The sequence below is a fragment of the Anabrus simplex genome, chromosome 6 (genome assembly GCF_040414725.1).
Source record: "Anabrus simplex isolate iqAnaSimp1 chromosome 6, ASM4041472v1, whole genome shotgun sequence".
NCBI lineage: Eukaryota > Metazoa > Arthropoda > Insecta > Orthoptera > Tettigoniidae > Anabrus > Anabrus simplex.
This window is the reverse complement of record NC_090270.1, coordinates 211,632,870-211,654,053: the sequence shown is the minus strand read 5'-3', so window position 1 is coordinate 211,654,053 and position 21,184 is coordinate 211,632,870. Positions and strand designations below refer to the sequence as shown.

General features: G+C 39.5%; 1 protein-coding gene, 1 non-coding gene and 1 pseudogene across 2 annotated transcripts in view; 2 read left to right on the top strand and 1 right to left on the bottom strand.

The window, feature by feature from the left end:
* Window positions 1-21,184, bottom strand: part of LOC136875659 (orexin receptor type 2) — a 625,044-nt gene that overhangs the window by 335,834 nt on the left and 268,026 nt on the right. The gene's annotated exons all lie outside the window — the stretch shown is intronic.
* Window positions 7,363-7,467, top strand: LOC136876603 (U6 spliceosomal RNA). The gene has a single exon (XR_010860635.2). It is a non-coding gene; the product is annotated as a U6 spliceosomal RNA (small nuclear RNA).
* Window positions 16,607-16,725, top strand: LOC136876567 (5S ribosomal RNA; annotated as a pseudogene).

The window sequence follows — 21,184 nt, the reverse complement described above, 5'->3', positions numbered from 1 at the left end:
CTCAGGCTATGAAGACTGCTTTTCTGTACAATACATTCACCTGCATTTAAAATATGACAACTTATTTTACTCCCGGTGAAACTTACAGCTAGTTTCTTAGATGAACAGCGATCTTGTAACTAATTTGTTCATACTTAGTATATAAGGCAGGTTTGAACACCCTTTTTTATATTTAGTTGCTCTCAATCGATTTTTATATATTTCACTGTAAGCTTTTTACTTTTGTACATCCATTTCTTGTATTGATTCTTAAAGTGCAATACGTTTGACATTCTCCTAATTTCAGCAGGTAGGGAATTTCAGGTGTGGCTAGCCTAGACAAGAAATGACTGCTGATCGGCGAATTAGTATACATAGTACAGAGGAATCTCGGTTTTTGGTTTATAGAAGTAGACAGGTAATGAAATCGAGAGGCAAGGCACGCTGGGTTATTAGCATCAGTAAGGTGGAGGAGGGTGAGGATTTCGTCGCTCTTTCAAACGTGGTACATCGAGAATAAATCCAACACATGTGTTATGGGACTGGTTGAAGTGTTTTGTAAACTGATATGCTAAGGTTATAGTTGACTCCGTCACAGTAATCAAAGATAGGTAATATAAGACTTTGTACAGGTAATTTCCAAACTTTTAATGGCAACCATTCTCTGAGTTCATTCATAGAATGTAAGGAACAAAACCCTCAATGACGTATATTTACGATATGCTCAAGGCAGGTAAGATGTTTGTCCAAAGTAAGTCCTAGGATTTCGACTTTATATTTAATTTGCAGAGAAGTTTCATTGAGTGCCATTATACAGAATATACATTTCGATAGTTTTTCCAATAATGTTATCGAAGTGCCTTATAATAATAATAATAATAATAATAATAATAATAATAATAATAATAATAATAATAATGTAATGGTTGTCGAGTCCGCCATGCTAACTCACTACGCGCCGGGGCCGTCACCCATCGCCCCACCCCCCTTACGCTCGAGCATGCCAATCCGTGAGCAACACTCAAGCGCTGGACCGGCCCTTCTCACTTCTATCTGCGGTCGCGCCGCAGCGAACTACGGAAACGACTGGAAGACTAATCTGGAGTCTTCTATTTCACGAGGTCCCCCGAACCATCGAACATCCGGACTATTCCAGAAGGGCTGGCGCAGGTATAAAAGAGCAGTTTGTTGCCTACAGAGTTAGTCAGTGAGAGCTAGTCAGTGAGAATTGGTGAGTGAGAGTTAGAGAGTGAGTGAGCGGAGAGCGCAGTCAGTGGTAGCCTGGGCTGAGATGTCAGCCTGTTGGAGCCGAGGACTCGTGCCTGTTCCCCTGACGTCGTGTGTGTGTGTGTGTGTCCCTTGAGGCTGGCTGCTGGAGGAGAACCTGGAGTGTTCTGGAGCGGCGAAGAAGGGAACACTAGGAGACGACGTGTGTAGACCGAAAACGGGATTCGACGGACAGTGAACAGCGGATACTATCCCGACCTGCGAGACTGACGTGTAGGCTGTGGACCGTGACAGCGCTAACGAGTGTGACTGAGTGGCTGAGAGAGTGTACTGTAAATAATCGATGACTCTGTGTGTATGTGCGTGTGTGTGTGTGTCATTGTAGATGCAACATAAGAGAAACTAAGAGGAGAACGCGAACCGTCTGTAAGTCTGTGACCGTGTACGTGTGTAAGTTGTAAGCTCGGCTATCGTCTATGTGTGTGTGTAAATCTGTAGTTGTAGTGCTTAGTTAATAAATCTTAGAAATAGGTTGCTACCAGGTGCTATACTCATTTATTCATTTAAGTACCCCGCCAACACGTCACAATAATAATCTTGTGGTCTGAATCAACATGCGCAGACATTTCAGTTTGACGTCATTTAGGTTGCCTGCAGAGTAAACCGAGTCTTCGTTGGGTGATCTGTGACCGAGTTTGGTGTATGACCGAGTTTTAATTAATGTTGACGGATAAACACCATATATGTCAGCAGTGACCTTTTAAATGGCGACATCGTACGACTTGGAGAGTGCCGGGTGAACTTATGCCTGCTAGATGATAACCCGCGATTTTGGGATGCAGAGGCCGACCCTTCACCACTGATCCAGACGGCAAAAACACACAACTCCACGTTATGAAGTGAATGTACATATTTCTGACTAGCGAATGTACCCGTGCTTCGCTACGGTATTCTACATTGTATTCGAATATCGAAGTAAATAGTGTACATGCAGTAAATAAGATTGTTTTAAATTGCATGTCTCTTAGCGTTATCCGAGAAAGAGCATGGGGAGGTCCCCGTACGTTTCCAATGTAAAGTGTTTGTTACGGATTTGTGATATAACGGCAGGCTCACTTGCCTACTGGCATTCACAATCAGGTTGGGAAGTTTACATTATAATTGCAGGCCCCATTGCCTACTATGCGGACAGAATCGATTTGGGGAGTTTTCGTTAAAATGGCAGCCCCCCTTTCCTACCTCCAGACAGATTACAGTTTTTATTATAATGGCAGGCAATTACCCTACTATCACTCGAAATTGAGTTGTGCAGTTATCATTATAATGACAGGCCCCTTTTCCTACTGCCAGCCAGCGTACTGCCAGTCACACCAAGTTGGTGAGTTTCCATCAAAATAGCAGGCCACTATGCCTAATGCCAGTCACATTTTAGATGAGTACATTTCTTTATAATGGCGGGCACCCTTGCCTACTGCCAAACACAATCGGGTAGGGGAGTTTTAAACAAAACTGCATGCTCACTTACCTTCTGCAAGTCAAATCGAGAAGGGAACTATTCATTACAATTGTAGGCCTTCCTTACTAATGACAGTTACACAGGAGTTGGAGAAGGAACCCTTTCCTACTGCCAGTCAAAGTCGGTGTGGGGAGTACTGATTACAATAGCAGACCGACCCTTTCTCGATCGCTAAATCGACATCAGTGAATATATATAGATCGACATACGAAAGTATATGCGTGTTTACAATATTGAAGACCTTCATTTACAGATTAACTGCTACTAAACGTACGTCATATCGACAAAGGATTATACCATAAGACACGCCGGATTTAGTGGCCTAAATGGCTGGTCCAATGATATGTCATCTATTCTTGGGTCAGATTTAGAAACGTGGAACAGGGTAAAGGTTTTGTAAGATCATCTCACATTACATTACTTTTCGGATAATAATGTGACAGCTACATACATAGCATTTGGCTCACATATGGCTACTGAGTGGGCCAATTTTCGTGAAGAGTTTGATGATTCTGTATTTCATATAAGTAATTGAAAGTATGAATAATGCATGTGAAAATTCCAAATTGACTTAACATCGATTAATAGAGAAAAATCAAACGTAAAAGGGATACAGATACGGCATAAAGTCATAAGACCAAGGTTGTAGATCATTCCAAATTGAACGGAGATTGTGCAATCCGTTACGTGATAGGAATTTCCGAAGGTCTGCACCATCATTAAAATTGCCTGCATATTTCGATATTCTTCGGGGATAAAAAATGAAAAATTTAATGATATAGGATTTTTCATTCGTTACAGGCTAAAACGTATAATTTTGTCAAATTTCAATTATCTTCTTATTCTTCTGGCAGATTATGCCACAATGTGGATTTTGGGCGAGGCGGGTAAAAATTAGGACTTTCAGGAAATCAAAAATTATGGAGATTGTTATTATTACCCCTTAAACGGAAAGCTGTACGAAAATTTCGCCAAAATAGTCAGTGTAGAGGTACACAGTCGTTACGATTTGATTTATATAGATAAGGAATCTGCTCCATGTAAAACACCTTTTGGGCTATGTCCGCTGGACTTAACCTGCAAAAGTGACCATTCATGATATCTCCCTTATTAATCCTCCTGACGAAAAAATGCACATGAAAAAAAAGGTTTAGAGGTGGAATTCCATCAGGTTTGGTCGATTTCCAGTCAGGTTGGTCTTGTTCTGTATATATTGTGGAAGAGTAAAATCACCATTTCGGTTCCTTATAAACCGCCAGTCCATTCCGGAACATGAAATGTTATTTACGTTTAAAACCTACCTTTGGACAGGTGGATGCTAAATATAAATTTTGTTTCGAATGTCTTCAGTAGTTTTCAAGTTGTAAGGAATACGCTTTACACGCACCCGCTCGTGAGTTAAGTCCGATGGGACTTGTACAGAAAAACGGTCCTTTAATGATATCTCCCTTATTGATCCTCGTATCGAAATGATGCACATGAGGAAAAAAGGTTTAGACATTAATTTCTACCAAGGTAGGTAGACTTCCATAAACTTTTGTTGTGTATATTTTTTGGAAGTGCAAAATCACTGTTTCGGTTTCGTATAAACCCCCAGTTAGTTCAGGGATTTAGAAACAATATTTGCCCTGAAACCTATCAAGGACAGGTGTATTCTAAATACGAATCTTGGTGGAAATGCATCCAGTAGTTTCTAGCATTCACGTACATACGGCGTAATTAAGGAAGAAAATAATACAGTTAAGAATGTTGAAACTAATAGAAAATGGATTATAACTGAGGACAGCCGGATAACGACAAATAAATAAATGCCGTGAGTTATGGATATAATAAAGCGCTAACAGAGGAGAAATTTAGGTTCAGTGATTCTTAGGTAAACAAATATGAAGATGACTAATGGTGTTATTACTTAATCTATTCGAGGGCGGTTATAACCTCCAACGATATTCCGCCAATATCCCGCAGATGAGCCGATTGATGCCTCTCTTGCCATCTACCCAAGGAACAACCACGAATTTAAAAGCATGATGAGGAAAATGGCAATACGTTACTTCCCTACTGGCATGCAGTCAGAGACGTTGCCATGGTAACCTGTAGGTTCGTTGTCGGTCTGTCGGTCACTAAATGCAGAGCATGATACCAGCAGAAAATTGTAAATTTCTCCGTCATGTGAAGAGTAAGGTAAATTATGAACATAACGAAAGTTGTTTATAATGAAGAGACGTTTCACGTACGGTAAACGAAGTTTACAGAAAATCAATAGTATAAGAGAAAATAGAGGAAAACCACTGTGGTTTTCCTATAAACACCCCGTCTATTCAAAGATTTTAAAATTATATGCATATCGGAACCTTTCCTGGGATGAGTGTACTCTAAATATGAAGTTTGGCTGAGATCTATCCAGCCGTTTCGACGTGATGGTGGGAAAACCACTCTGGTTTTCCTATAAACCCCCCGTCTATTCAAGGATTTTAAAATGATATGCATATCTAAACCTTCCCCGGGATTAGTATACTCTAAATACAATGTTTGGTTGAGATCCATCCAGCCGTTTCGACGTGATGGTGGAAAAACCATTCTGATTTTCCTATAAACCCCCATATATTCAAATATTTTAAAATGATATGCATATAGAAAACTTCCCCGCGATGAGTATCCTCTAAATATGAAGTTTGGTTGAGATCTATCCAGCCGTTTCGACGTGATGGTGGAAAAACCATCCTGGTTTTCCTATAAACCCCCTGTCTATTCAAGGATTTTAAAATGATATGCATATCAAAACCTTCTCCGGGATGAGTATACCCTAAATATGAAGTTTGGTTGAGATCTATCCAGCCGTTTCGACGTGATGGTGGAACAGACAAACAGACAAACAGAAACAATTTTATTTATCCCCGCCCAAAGGAGTCCTATGAGTGCCTTACACAACAGTATATTTTTTTCCCAGATATTGAGTCTTATTTGTACCTATTTTGGTTGACAGCTATGCCCAAACGTACATGCATAATCTCACTGCTCTAGAATCCTGGAGCTGACGTTGCCATGGTTACGGCAGTTCATTTCTTTATCCGATTCCTAGAGCAGGGGTAGTGTGGTGCCAATATCTCCGTAACGGTTGGTTTTAGGGCCTTAAAACATGGTTTTCGGGCCCGTAGGGCTTACCGAGTTTTGTTCTTTGCGTCAAGAGGATTAAATTGAGCTTTGTCTCGTCCTTATACGACAAATTCGATATTTTGCCTATAATAGTATAAGAGAAAATGGAGGAAAACCGTTTTTCCTATAAAACCCCCGTCTTTTCAAAGATTTTAAAATGATATGCATATCGAAACCTTCCCCGGGGTCAGTATACTCTAAATATGAAGTTTGGTTGAGATCTATCCAGCCGTTTCGATGTGATGGTGGAACAGACAAACAGACAGACAAACAGACAAACAGAAACAATTTTATTTATATAGGTTGGAAATTCATGAATTTCTACCCTAGTGCGATTTGTGACGAGTGTGTCACGTCTCGTATTTCAGGGTCAAGGGGATCTGGAAAGATCTACGGAGGCATTTATATTGATAATATTAAAATAGTGCTCTCAAAGTGTACGTTAGCTCGGAAATTACTAAGAGTTAGGGACTGACAGTTTTACAGGTCATAGATGGATAACCTAATCATAGTTATAAATGATAAGGAACTGGAATCGGAGCTAAGGCTTTTTGCGCATGATGTTGTACTGTATAGAGTAATAAATAAGTTACAAGGTTGTGAGCAACTGCAAAAAGACCTTGACGATGTTGTGAGATGGACAGCAGGCAATGGCATGATGACAAACGGGGTTTAAAGTCAGGTTGTGAGTTTCACTAACAGGGAAAGTCCTCTCAGTTTTAATTACTGCATTGATGGGGTGAAAGTTCCCTTTGGGGGATCATTTTAAGTAATTAGATGTTAATATAAGGACAGATCTTCGTCGGAGTAATCACATAAACGGTATTGTATATAAAGGGTACGGATTTCCACACGTTGTTATGAGGGGTTGTAGTAAAGCTGTAAAGGGGAGGACATGTAACTCTCTGGTAAGATACCAACTAGAGTATGGTTCCAGTGTATGGGAGTACTTAATTCGAGAATAGGAAAAAAAATCCAAAGGAAAGCAGCTCGATTTATTATGGTTGAATTCCGACAAAAGGGTAGCGTTACCAAAATGTTATAAAGTTTGGGCTGGGAAGAATTTGGAGAAAGGAAACGAGCTGCTCGACTGAATGGTATGTTCCGAGCTATCCGTGAAGAGATGGCGTGGAATGACATGAGTAGACGAATAAGTTTGAGTTGTGTCTTTGAAAGTAGGAAAGATCATAATATGAAGATAGATTTGGAATTCAAGAGGATAAATTGGGCACATAGGGAATTCACCACCTCTGCGACTGCCCCAAATGCAGAGACTGATTGACAAATTTCAACAGAGGCTGTTACATTTATTTTGTCATTATTTCATCACTGTTAGACTCTTCAGTCTGCTGAAACTACCTTCGTGTAAATATCCCTGAAAGAGTAAAGGTATGGTAACGCTATTACACCTGCAAAATAAGCAACTTAATTAAAATAGAATAAACATTTGAAGCGCTTCATGATTTTGCTTGTCATCCTTGCGAAGAACCCGCTTCGTCGGTAAATATACTAAAATTGGAATGATACAGATAATATTAGCATTGCCCCTGTGCAAGGATGGCAAGCAAAATCAGGAAGTGTTCCACATTTTAATTCTATTTTAATTAAGTGCCCTCTTTTGCAGGTGTAATGCTGTTACCATATCTTTCTTTTTCAGGTATTTTACAAATTTATTACTCAAAATATATTTCGGCAAACTGAACAGCCTTCTTTTTAGGACACCGTCTTCCTACGAAGGTTGGAGAGCCAATTGATTATGATAACTGTTGAAACAGTCGCTCGAAAGATTTCGATGGAAGTTACTCCATACCAGTGGCCAAGAATTTCTCCACAGTTATTTTCCCTTCAATTTTGCCCTTGATGATGAGTTGGAGAGGTTCATGTCTTTCATCTCGAATGATGCGCCCGATGTATCTTAGCTTGCATTCCTTGAGGAATGTTAGAAGCTCTTTCTTCTTATTTCAAAAATTGAGGACTTCCTAATTGGTCTTATTTTCTACCCAGGATATTCGAAGCATTTTTCTGTAAAAGTACATTTTCAAAGCTTTAGTCGTCTCTCCAGCTAAAAACTGAGGGTCCAGCCTTCAAAACTACACAGGAAATGGAAAACTTAGCATCGCAACATGCAAACTCTGAGCTGAAGGTTGAGATATCTACTGGTGAATAGGGCCTTCATACTGTTGAACAAATTTTTGGCTTGCCCAATCCTGGTTAAGATTTCATTGCAATGCTCAATCACTATAGTTCCAAGATATTTGAAGAATGATACTTACTGAACAGCCTACCAGTTATAAATTAACAGAAAAGATATGGCTACAGATATTACAAAGAAATAGTTGCCTATATGTAAATGCGAGAATATTTGTATAATTCATCCGAAAATTTGTGTGGTGTAATTTCTACAATTGTTTCCTAATAATGGTCGTATTAAAGCAAACAGAGAACATTAGTAAATACTGGGTTGGTACATAGTGGCAACACTGTTCTCGCACACCTTTTGCTGTTGTTTTTTGTTTTGTTTTGGGGAACCACCTCCCTATGGTGTTGTCGTGAGGAAATTTTTAGATCAACATTTCGATGAATGGATAGGTCGTCGTGTTACGACGGATTGGCCACCATATTCAGGTGACCTCACCCCTTTTGACGTGTCCATTTGGGGAATTGTCAGGGATGAAATATTTTCTTCTCATTTCAGAATTACAGTGAATAAGAAGACACAGTCTGATGAAAAACTACAAAATAAATGGGGAGTTTTACAACGAAACAAAATCAATGAACAACAAGATATATATTTTCTGCCATACAATGCTCGTCATTATAACTGCCACTAGAAGAAGGCCAGCACAGTGAGGGAATACGTAGAGTAGGATAGGGCAATTGCACTATTAATAGTTCAGCCGATCACTGCAGTACCTGCGCCAAAGGCGACACTGATAATTGTTACATGAGTGGAGTTCGGAGAGTCGTTGAGAGGTAGTGTGTTTCCCCACCGTTCGTTCATGTGCACTGATGGAGTTAGCATGCCAGGATGGTGAACACTACAGCCATACGAACAGGTTTCCGCATTTGACCATTGTAGAATTGTGGTCTCTCGGTGCTGCGGATTATCTTACCTGAAATTGGTGCTGAAGTTGAAAGAAATACAACCACAGTGAATCGGATACGGGGTCGGTGGGAGTAACAGGCTGAGCGTCGTGTAGATCAACGACCTCTTCGTACCAACGAGTGTGAAGACATACTGTACATCTGGTTCGCCTGGTGATTATAGATGTAGAGCCATATCGTGCACTCTCGCTCAGAATTTCAGGAATTTGGCACATCAGTCTCTGCTCGCACACTCGGTTCTTAGTTTTCTGCAGAAACGGGGCATCTTGTCCAGGGACCCATTGATGCGGCTTCCACCTACTGCTCATTACAGATGCCGGTGGCTGCAGTGGAGCGTAGAACATCCGACCTGGAAGGACGAATGACATGCTTTGTCTTCTCCGACGAATGCCGCTTCTGCTTGCAGCACAATGAATGCCTCATCCGTTCCTGACGCCACGCCTGTCAGATCCTGTATTATATAATACTGGCCCTGCACCTTACGTTGTAGTATGGGGTGCCACCAGATTATCATGCATTAACGAGCAATCATTATATCGTGGTGTTATTGGAGCCTGTAGCTCCCCACTGCCTTTAGAGCCACCTTGGGGCACTGAACCAATAGGGTAATGTGCGACCATATATGACACATATCGTCTGACGGTTTCAGAATGACCACTATATCACATTGCTCCCTTGACCTGTACGTTCACTGGATCTCTTACCCATCGAAAATATGAGGTCTGTGGTCGAACGACAACTGGATGAACTTTGGGTATCTATCCAAGCAGAATGTGGGGAGATACACCAAACGGACTCCCAAAGCCATTTCTTCTCTATGCCGTGTCGTTTATCAGCGGTTATTGCCTCTCGTGGTGGGACCGCTCAGTACTGATTTCCATGTTCTGTGTGTGGTATCAAACTGCAAGAGTAATCATGTCGCCTGTGTATGATAAGTAGGCCTATTGCTGTGTTGCGTTTCTAATGGCTATTTGTGTTATTTGGCTTACATCGTTCTCAATTATTTGAATTGGAGCAAGAAAACATACACAGAATTACAATTCCGGTCTTTGTACATTTATCTTGATTCCGTTATCAATTTTGCACTGTAACAGGAATTTTTCTGAGAATTCGAATAAAAATGTGAAGTTATACTGTATGCTATCGTGTGACTACTTAAATAACTAGGTACAGTTTCGGAGACGTCGAGGTGCCGGAATTTAGTTCCGCAAGGAGTTATTTTACGTGCCAGTAAATCTACCAACACGAGGCTGACGTATTTGAGCACATTCTAATACCACCGGCCTGAGCCAGGATCAAACCTGCCAAGTTGGTGTCAGAAGGCCAGCACCTCAACCCTCTGAGCCTCTCAGCCCGGCTTACTGCATACTGTTCGGATGTCCAAATATTCTCGGGGTTCCAGTTTTTTGTGAACTTTAATTTCTTTTTAAGTTAAGAGGTTAAGGATCACTTAATTTTTAGATATTTCGAGTACAATACATAAATGTTGGAAGTTTCGGAAAACTATTTCCTGGAAAGTAATTGTTGGATTAGAACCCACGTCTCTGGAATATATTGTACGTTTGCTTGTCATACTTGTCAATTTATTGAAGTACAGGGTAACATTGATCGGTAACATAAAGAGGTTTCCACGGAATATACTGTATATAATCATTTCATATCTCCCTGGAATCTACTATAAATCCTCCTCGAGCATTGCTGCTATGGATACTGAGAGGTAATAAGGGAGAATATCCATATGAGTTTTACGGTCGCTCTTGAAATTTGTATTCCGTCTGTTTCCCTGTATAGATGATCGGAAGTCGATGATTCACATTATATCTCTCACTCAGCGGAAATAATCTGATTACCTGCGTAAGAACTGTTTGGAATACACACGAACGAATGATGGTAAAATGATTTAGATTTGTGTTTGGAAACGTCAAGCTGCGTTATTTCCTGTTTAAATAAGGAGCTTATTTTGCTAAAAAAAATTTTTTAAAATTACATTATATATATTGTGTGGAGAAGTGAATGAAGGACGATGTAAAGATACAGAAAAAGTGAGAGTGAAACTTTTGAGTGTAAGACAGCAAGAGTTACTAAAACAGAGTAACGAACAGAACATTATTGGGTGAGTGAATAAAGAATGGAATAGAGTAGGGAATCTGAACTGTTATTTAATTGCTCTAAAAATTATGTGTCAAAAATTAAAAAGTGGCTGTGTAAATTCATTCAGGATAGGTAGGCCTAATCTGATTTGGTATTTGTGTTAAAAAATTAAAATAAGTGTATAAAAGAAATGGTTGTGTAGGTGGACTAATGAGACAATTGGACATGAAATTAAACGAGTAATCAGGCGGAGCAATTAGCCATATTAAAATCTCTGGAATTCTTAGTAACTACTAGCACAGAGGATGATGAAGATAAGAAAGCAATTATTTACACAGATAGTAATATAGCAATTGACTCCATTGCGGACTTCATAAATCATAACCAACTGATTGAGAATATAAGAAATAATACAGCTATTCTAAAAAGAAATAATTGGAGAACAAAATTTGAATGGGTTAAGGCACATATAGGAGTTGAAGGCAATGAACTAGCTGATAAAATTGCAAAGGAGGCTGCAAAACTAAGTGAAATCTGTTTCGATAGAATACCCATGTCTACATTAAAGAAAAATCTGAGAGAAGAATCAATTCATGAATGGCAGCAAAAATGGGAACAAACTTGAAAAGGCACACTTACAAAGGAATTCTTCCCAACAGCTGCAGGCAGATTAAAATCCAAAATCAACTTAAAACCAAATATGACTACAATACTGACTGGGCATGGATATATTATTTCGTACTTATGCAGACTGAAAATTATACGTAACTCCGAGTGTTCCTGTAACAGCAGCCCTCAGACAATAGACCATATAATTTTCGAGTGCAGTGAAGTGAAAAATATTAGGAAATTCTTGATAAATAGTGTTAATAGAGGTGATAATTGGCCAATGAAGAAATCTGTGCTATTAAGAAGTATTTAAAGGAATTTTCCAAATTTGTTAATGCTCTGGACTTTCAAGCTCTCAGGAAAAAGGAAGACTGATATTGACTTGGTAAGATTAACAGTCATCTAGACATTTAATTATTCAAATGTAATTTATGTTGGTGCATTTGTAAGGAAATGTATTGTAAGTGCATGTAGTACTACTCATGTAGTGGAGCATGCAGAGAATATATACAGTAAATGAAAAAAACACAAAAACGAGTAGGACAGTGTGTGTGTAATAGCTGGTGTTGTCGGTATTAGGCACCTAGGTAGTGAGTTAAAAGTAAAGAGGAAAGCAGCAGATTAAAGAAAAGATAAGGGTGAATCAGCAAATCTTGTACAGTGAGGTAGGTCACGAAAAGGAGCAAGCACCCTTTTCGAGAACAATAAAACATGATTGAAGGTCAAAAGTTGCTGCGCTTTAGCACGTGACACGGAATTTAAGTAGTTCAAGGCTTGCTGATTCAACCAGGATTGGAGAGATAGGTTGTTATTCTCGGTTTTGTGTTGCCGTATCGCCGTGTTATTGAATATCCTTTCTCCGAATGGGAGAATGGTCTATAATTTCTGTATTTCGGTATTGCAGTTTTGTGTTAAGAATTGTTTGTTTGGCCGCGTTGCCTTTGTTTTTTCTTCTTCTTATGTTGTTGCTTGTAATATTTCCTATTTTTGCTTGGGTTTGTGAATGTTGCTATTTTTCTCCGTTGAGATCGATTAGGTCGTAAAACTGAAAGATATGGAGAAAAATAAATATACTATAAACTACAGTGATCAGATTCGAGGGCTTTGAAAAAGAGGCAGCAATCCAGAAAAGAGTGAGGCAAGGCTGCAGTTTGTCCCCCTCCTTTTCAATGTTTACATAGAACAGGCAGTAGAGGAAATCAAAGAGGAACTTGGAAAGGGAATCACAATCCAAGGAGAGGAAATCAAAACCTTGAGATTTGCCGATAATAATGTTATTTTATCTGAGACTGCAGAAGATCTCGAGAAGGTGCTGAATGGTAAGGACGAAGTCTTGGGTAAGGAGTATATGATGACAATAAATAAGTCCAAAACAAAAGTAATGGATTGCAGTCGAACGAAGACAGGTTATGCAGGTTATATTAGATTAGGAAACGAAGTCTTGTAACTAGGGTAGTAAAATAACTAACGCTGACAGAAGTGAAGAGGACATAAAATGAAGACTAGCACAAGCAAGGAAGAGCTTTATTAAGAAAAAAAGTTCACTTCAAACATTCATATATTAATTAGAAAGATTGAAGATTTTCATCTGGAGTGTGGCATTGTATGGAAGTGAAACATGGACGATAACTAGCTCAGAAAGCAAGAGAATAGAAGCTTTAGAAATGTCGTGTTAGAGAATGCTGAAAGTCAGATGGATAGATCGAATCACGAATGAAGAGATACTGACTCGAATTGGTGAAGGGAGATCGATTTGGCTAAATTTGACGAGAAGAAGGGATAGAATGATATGTATGACACATCTTAAGACACACTGGACTTGTTCAGTTGGTTTTTGAAGGAAGTGTAGGCGGGAAGAACGGTAGGGTTTGGCCAAGTTATGAACATGACAAGCAGATCAGAGCAGATGTAGGATGCAATAGTTAGGTAGAAATGAAAAGTTAGCACAGGATACGGTGGCATGGAGAGCTGTATTAAACCAGTTTATGGACAGATAACTCAAACAACAACATCCACCGTACTAATCAACAGAAAGGGGTAACATCATACTTCATAGTGAAATTGCATGCAAGTATCTTAAATAATTGAAATATGATGAAATCGACGTAAAAGTGAAAATTACGGACAATGATCTAAAAATAAATATGAGAGTGGGGAGAAGCATGTGACAGGAAGTTGCCGAGAAAAGTAATATATCGTCGTTGCCGGGACGAAACCTCCTATGTTATAATATTTTTGGAGATATACTGACTCGCAGTACATATATTATGAAGAGCGAGAATGCCCTGACAATACTCACACGATATTGCACCTTAGATCACAGAACCTTACTGGCCAAAGTTGTCAGCTAAAATATTTCACATAGGAGGTTTTGTCCCGGCAGCGACGATATAATACAATTTTTGAATTTTCAAATGATTTCACAAATTCATATAATACAGTGTGTCCCACTCCCAGCGGGGCCAGGAGGCAACATACATATTCCGAGCGGTATATTCATAACATCCCGCGTGTTCTATTACGCCTACGGGGGTCAAGTCAAAAGATCTGCACCTAGCGAGCCGAACATGTCCTCGGACACTCCCGGCATTAAAAGCCACTTTTCTTTATTGTTAATATAAAGCTTTCATTACGTTTTTAATTTCAAAGAGGAGTTTCTTATATGTATAATGCTTTTCTATTTTTAGTTACCAGCAACAGAAGACATTGACTTGAGGATCTAATATAATTGTGCTTAATACTTTCCAGAAGAAGATGTAGAAGAGGGGAAGGAATGTACAGCACAAAATGTGGAAAGTGAAAGAATAGAAGACTGTGTCAAGTGTTTTACTCTAAGTGCAAGGCCACCTACCAACGCATAGCACACAGATTTTGAAAAATGTAAAAGCACTCATAGAATGAGAAACCTTTGACACGTATTACACCATTTTACACTCATACAAAATAAAAACAACATATTTAACATGGATGATTCACTTACATATTCGGTAAGTATCAGACCATCATCATTTTCAAACGTTAATTATATATTTCTGATTAAGATTTTAATGTTAAGCACTAATGAAAAATCACCTACTTTAAAATATTTCTATATTCAAATAACGAATAATTTTTTTAAGGTTATTGTAAATATTTTATTGTAAATACAGCAAGAAAAGCTCAGGAGAACCAAAATTCAGAGCTACACACAAGTTCGGTTGGCCACCGTGCACTGCTAGTAGTTATTCTCGGAATTTGTAGTAAACGAAAGGTCGAAATTCAAGATTAGAACCCGCGATGTCAAGATTGGTAGAGTAACATACTGTATCAGAATTAGAAATTCCCGCCGAGCTGAGTGGCTCAGACGGTTAAGGCGCTGGCCTTCTAACCCCAACTTGGCAGGTTCGATCCTGGCTCAGTCCGGTGGTATTTGAAGGTGCTCAAATACGACAGCCCCGTGTCGGTAGATTTACTGGCACGTAAAAGAACTCCTGCGGGACTAAATTCCGGCACCTCGGCGTCTCCGAAGCCCTTAGAACGTAGTTAGTGGGACGTAAAGCAAATAACATTATTATTAATTAGAAATTCCCAATGCAGAGAGATGTTTATTTTATTTCTTGACAGGACACGTTATAAACTATTGTATCCAATTTATTCACTGCGAACTCTGTATTCGGCCATTCCTAAATGTTCTTGAAATATTTCACAGCAACTGACACTGCAGAGAAAGTTGGGAAGAACAGCTGACTTGCACTGTACTTGAATGAATAATTTCCGGTTAGCGAGGAAGGAGTTATGATAAACTTTAACTTTTGCCATCAATTTTAAACTCGATATGAATGCGTCAGTGAAAGGTGAATGGTTAAGCGAATGCGTGGACTCTGCGCCACGCTTCCGACTTTGGCATTCTAGTATTTTTATATTGCGTAGCAAGCGCGTCGTTTGGTATTTCTAAGGTTAACACTTTCAGTAACGGTCACTGAAACCTCCGGGACGTACACTCAGTAACATTTTAATAGTTTCTTTTTACCTAATTTTGAAGGCCTCAGAAGACTTATAACCCGATGCTTCTTTTAGCATCATATGCCAGTGACGTGAGCTACCATTTTCACGCATGACTGTGGTTCAGCTTTACTTACACCCATCTTCAAGCACGGTCAGTTGCACACTAACATTTTCGCGCGCTATTAGGCCTAACTAGTCACCATTGCACACAGACATCACACACAGATTTACCTTACTTCCCACATGTTCGGAAGATATAACACGGTTGCCGTAACTTACGAAGCGACACCGTATAATTTTTTTACAAAATATGAACGGGTGTATTGAGTGTGCTTTGTAATTTAAAGAAACTAACCTGAAAGAAAATGTTCATAGGGGAAGGTCCTTTTGTTTCAATAATAATAATAATAATAATAATAATAATAATAATAATAATAATAATAATAATAATAATAATAATAATAATAATAATAATAATAATAATAATAATATTTGCTTTACGTCCCACTAACTACTTTTTAAGGTCTTCGGACACGCCGAGGTGCCGGAATTTAGTCCCGCAGGAGTTCTTTTACGTGCCAGTAAATCTACCGACACGGGGCTGTGGTATTTGAGCACCTTCAAATTCATCCGGACTGAGCCAGGATCGAACCTGCCAAGTTGGGGTTAGAAGGCCAGCGCCTTAACCGTCTGAGCCACTCAGCCCGGCTACTTTTGTTTCATACTACGACGTAATTGCCTTCTTCTCATACTCATATGAGTAGCAAAAATTATATTTTACAATACTGTAATTACTTTTCTCACAGCTTTTTATTTCTAATCATATCGGATTGGTTGAACTCTGCTTCACAGCAACGTAAATGCGGTTAGTCAGAGAGATCATGACTCAAGGAACACATTACTTAACCTTATTTAATTGTTTTTCCGCTTGATTGCAGCACCGCTATCGGCCATGCCATGTTGAATACACCGTTTCTCGTCCGATCACCGCAGTTAAGCAACATTGGGTGTGGTCAGTACTTGGGTGGATGACCGCTTGGGAACACAACGTGCCATTGGCTCAATTCCATTTGTCGGCCCTGTGGTGTAGGAGTAGCGTGCCTGCCTCTTACCGGGAGGCCCCGGGTTTGAATCCCGGCTAGGTGAGAGATTTTACCTGGACCTGTAGCTGGTACGAGGTCCACTCAGCCTACGTGATTAGAATTGAGGAGCTGTCTGATGGTGAGATAGCGGCCGCGATGTAGAAAGCCAAGAATAACGGCCGAGAGGATTCGTCGTGCTGACCACACGACAACTCGTAATCTGCAGGCCTTCGGGCTGAGCGGGGGTCGCTTGGTAGACCAAGGCCCTTTATGGGCTGTAGTGCCATGGGGTTTAGTTTTATTGCAGCACCGTGGTTCCGCATCCATCTTAACAAATGTAGCGTCTCTGCATTCCCAGTTCGAGTAATCTGCCGCCAATACTGATTAATGTATAGATTCATCCATTTACAACAAACAAAATATAGCACATCGTATTTGCGCCTACGAAAAGAGCTATGTGATAATATTTTTGGAGAAATACCGACCCGCAGCACATATATTTTGAAGAGCGAGAATTCCTTGACAATTGTCGCACAATGTTGAACCACAGATGACAAAACCTTACCGGCCAAAGTTCTAAGCTAAAATATTTCACAGAACGATGTTTGTAGGTACAACGACGATATATAACACAGTATATCATAAAAGTCTTATTTACTTCATTAATACAGGACCAGAGTACCATGTTTACGACTCTGGTAACTTAGTGGACTGTTCGCTGCTCCAAATACTGTAACATTATTTTTTTTTGTTTTATTGCAACATAATGACAGGTATAAATTTCATAGCAAGGTACGAACAACGAAACAAGAGAACGTTAATGCAGAGATCAAATATGGACGATTTGCGTCGTGACGAATAACAGGTATTTATAATAAATTTCTTTCATTTAAAACAAGGACATTCACCACAGTAAGAAATGAAATACTGTATGCAACAGCCACTAAAGTGGTAAGTTTACGGTACTAGTTTTGAAATTCTGGTAAACATCTCACACTTAAGGGCCATCGACCCTAACTTTTCCACTTGAAATAAGATAAATAAATAAATAAATAAATAAATAAATAAATAAATAAATAAATAAATAAATAAATAAATAAATAAATAAATAAATAAATAAATAAATCATGAATTAATTAAATATATAAATAAATAATGACAAACGACAAACACTCACATCAATACATCAAAGTCCAAGAACAAAAAATTGAAATAGTAACAGAATTCAAATATCTCGGAGAAGTGATTAGTTAGAATGCTGTGCAATGCAAAGCAATGGAATCCATGAAAATTAAACTTGAACTGGTCTTCCAATTAACAAAAGATACATTCAACAAGGAATTCCTGTCATGAGCGTAAACAATTAAACATTATGAAACAGTAATTAAACCAGAAGCACTTTACGCAGCAGAAAAACTAAATATGAATTTCAAAGGCCAGATGGAGAAACTCGAGCTAAATGTAAGAAAAATTTTAAGAAAATCATAGGACCAAAATTTCGGGATACTAAGATAATATACATTAAGAATGAAACACACTACAAGAAAAATTAAAAACACTCATATACTAAGTGCAGGATACATTGTTATGGTCGTATTCTCAGAATGAACTCTAGTAGATTAACCAAACCAATTTTTAAATTCTTCCATAACCACAAAACAAAACCGAACTGGTTTAAAGAAACCGATAACTACAGAGCATTTGCTATTCGATCGAACAGCTAAAGTAACAACCAAAGACGAAGATATAAGGTTGCAAGACAAATCTACATTAAAAGCCAAAACTGTTTTCTCGGAAGGAGAGGGGAAACGAGGATCAGAAAAATGAATAAATACTGAGTACTAAGAAAACAAAACACACAGAGAAATGATTGATTCAGCGTACCCTAAAAGGGTGAAATAAATAAATAAATAAATAAATAAATAAATAAATAAATAAATCAAATTAAATAAATAAATAAAACATCACTTTCTCTGGCAGTACTGGGCGAGTTGGCTGTGCGGTTAGGGGCGCGCAGCTGTGAGCTCGCATCCGGGAGATAGTGGGTTCGAATCCCACTGTCGGCAGCCCTGAAAATGGTTTTCCGTGGTTTCCGATTTTCACACCAGGCAAATGCTGGGGCTGTACATTTATTAAGGCCACGGCCGCTTCCTTTACATTCCTAGGCCTTTCCTGCCCCATCGTCGTCATAAGACATCTGTGTCGGTGGGACGTAAAGCAAATAGAAAAGAAAACTTCTCTGGCAGTTACATAAATAACTATTCTGATATCAAAATACCTGTTCTTTCCAATTATATCTTTGTATTGAACACACCACCAAGGGTTCAGTATAAAGACAGAGAATGATGGGAGTTCGAATGCAATGAGCTAATGAAACTGGGTAAGTTGAGGTAAGCGAGAGGGCCTTGTCAATTTCAATGTAACCACACGTCCGTAGTCCACATACGAGCCGGTGTTTCTCAATTCAGTGACCTTACCGTGATTGACTATCTGTCCATACATCAACCTGCCAGGAACGGGATTTCTACTTGTAATGCATGGGATATCTCCTCTGAACGCCCACGGGAGCACGTGACATTCCTGGCATGCTGAGAGTGCTTCTACTTTAAATATCGATTCTCGGGGATGCTGCTAAATATAAGAGTAAGGGTTTCCATCATCTGCCCATCACTATTCTCTTTGAACAGTTCAAGGAGTGAATCATCGGAAACTTTATAAAGAGGTGTGTATTTAATGTTACGTTTAATTATCCACACTCTGGATCAATTACATCGTAACCCAGATTCGATTTTTGAGCACAAGAAGCTAGCGTCATATTAGGTCAAATGTGAAAGTTTCCGGGTAAATGGAATTGTATGTAAATATTTCGGAGTAATTGTTAGTCAGTACTCAAATATGGCATGGAGGTATGGACTCCCTAATATCAAATTCTTACGTCACTCCGACACAGACAGGTCTTATGGCGACGATGGGACAGGAAAGGGGTAGGAGTTGAAAGGAAGCTGTCGTGGCTTTAATTAAGGTACATCCCAAGCATTTGCCTGGTGTGAAAATGGGAATCCACGGAAAATATTTTTATTTCTATTTTGTTTTCTCTTGGTATTCTTGTAGTGAAATAATCAGCCGGTATACAACCGTTGCCCAGGGAAATCCTGAATAAGTCTGTTAACATATTTCTGGGGAGCGAAAACAGCTTGCCATGGATAAAACCATCCGAAAACGTAGCTGTTGGGTACAACCAACCTTGACGTGTATGGCGGGGACTCAAAACACTTCAAAGAGGCGTCGTTAAATCTACGGCTGCTCTGAAGAAATGACAGCTCTCAGCACCACCCACTGATTATACATGCTATACCTTATATCGGTCAAGTTGAGGAATAATTTCTGAGATAAAAATACAAGAAATAGATTGTATATTATGTAATATTGGCCGTGATATATGTATGGAAAGCCGCGTATACACTTGAGCATTCGCCCCAAATGAGCATGCGTTGCCGATGCGGGAGCGCATAAGCACGACTCGCATGCCAATCTGTTGAGCAAGTTTCCACTGTGTTCGGACCTCGAGCGGACCGAGAACACCGTCTGTGTTTAGGTGTAGTGTAGTGTTTTGCCTGACCTGAGGCTACAATGGTGAATCGAAAATTGATCGCCGCCAGTTATTATATGTATATATTGCATTCCTTGAAAACTAAAAGAAAAAAAGCGGTGGTGGCAAAGAAAACTGTATGAAGAGAGATGATTTTAAGGTATTGTATTAAAACTCGTCCTTGGGGTTCCACAGAACGGGATACTTGTGGTAGTACCCCAGGAGGATAAGAGAATTACTTCAACTTGAATTTCAACTTGAAATTATCTTTCACACTCTTCCTTCACTTCACTTGCTCGAGCGAGATCGCATATGCATAGCGGAAGCAGTCGGCTCATACTGTTCGGGCTACCCCACTCGTCATCAACCGTCCACACTGAGCACGAACAGAGCACGTGCTCACTTTGAGGTACCGGGATCGGGCTGAGGCATGCGGATCCATTCGGTTCGCCCTCTACTCATCTGAGCAAAACCGGTCAAACACATGCTCATTCGGGGCGAATGCTCAAGTGTATACTCGGCTTAACACAACGCTATGAGCAAAGGGAAGGAGCAAACGAGTGCTAAATGATGTCATATGTATACAGAGTGAACCAGAACTATGCCCAAAAATTCCAGGGATGCTCTTCGTGTTACGTTTAGAACGATAGAGCAATCAGATTGTCGGAGAAACATTTTCTTTTCGAGAAAATAACGTTAATTCGTTACTTTCGTGCGTTTGATTCAAATTGACAAACTCGCGCTGTTTGCGGTGCCAGAGCACAAGCGGCTGCCGTGCTTCAGGGAAGAGAAGGGGGAGGGGAAGTGGGCTCTATGAAGGAGACAGAGATAATGCTCTGCACGTATGCA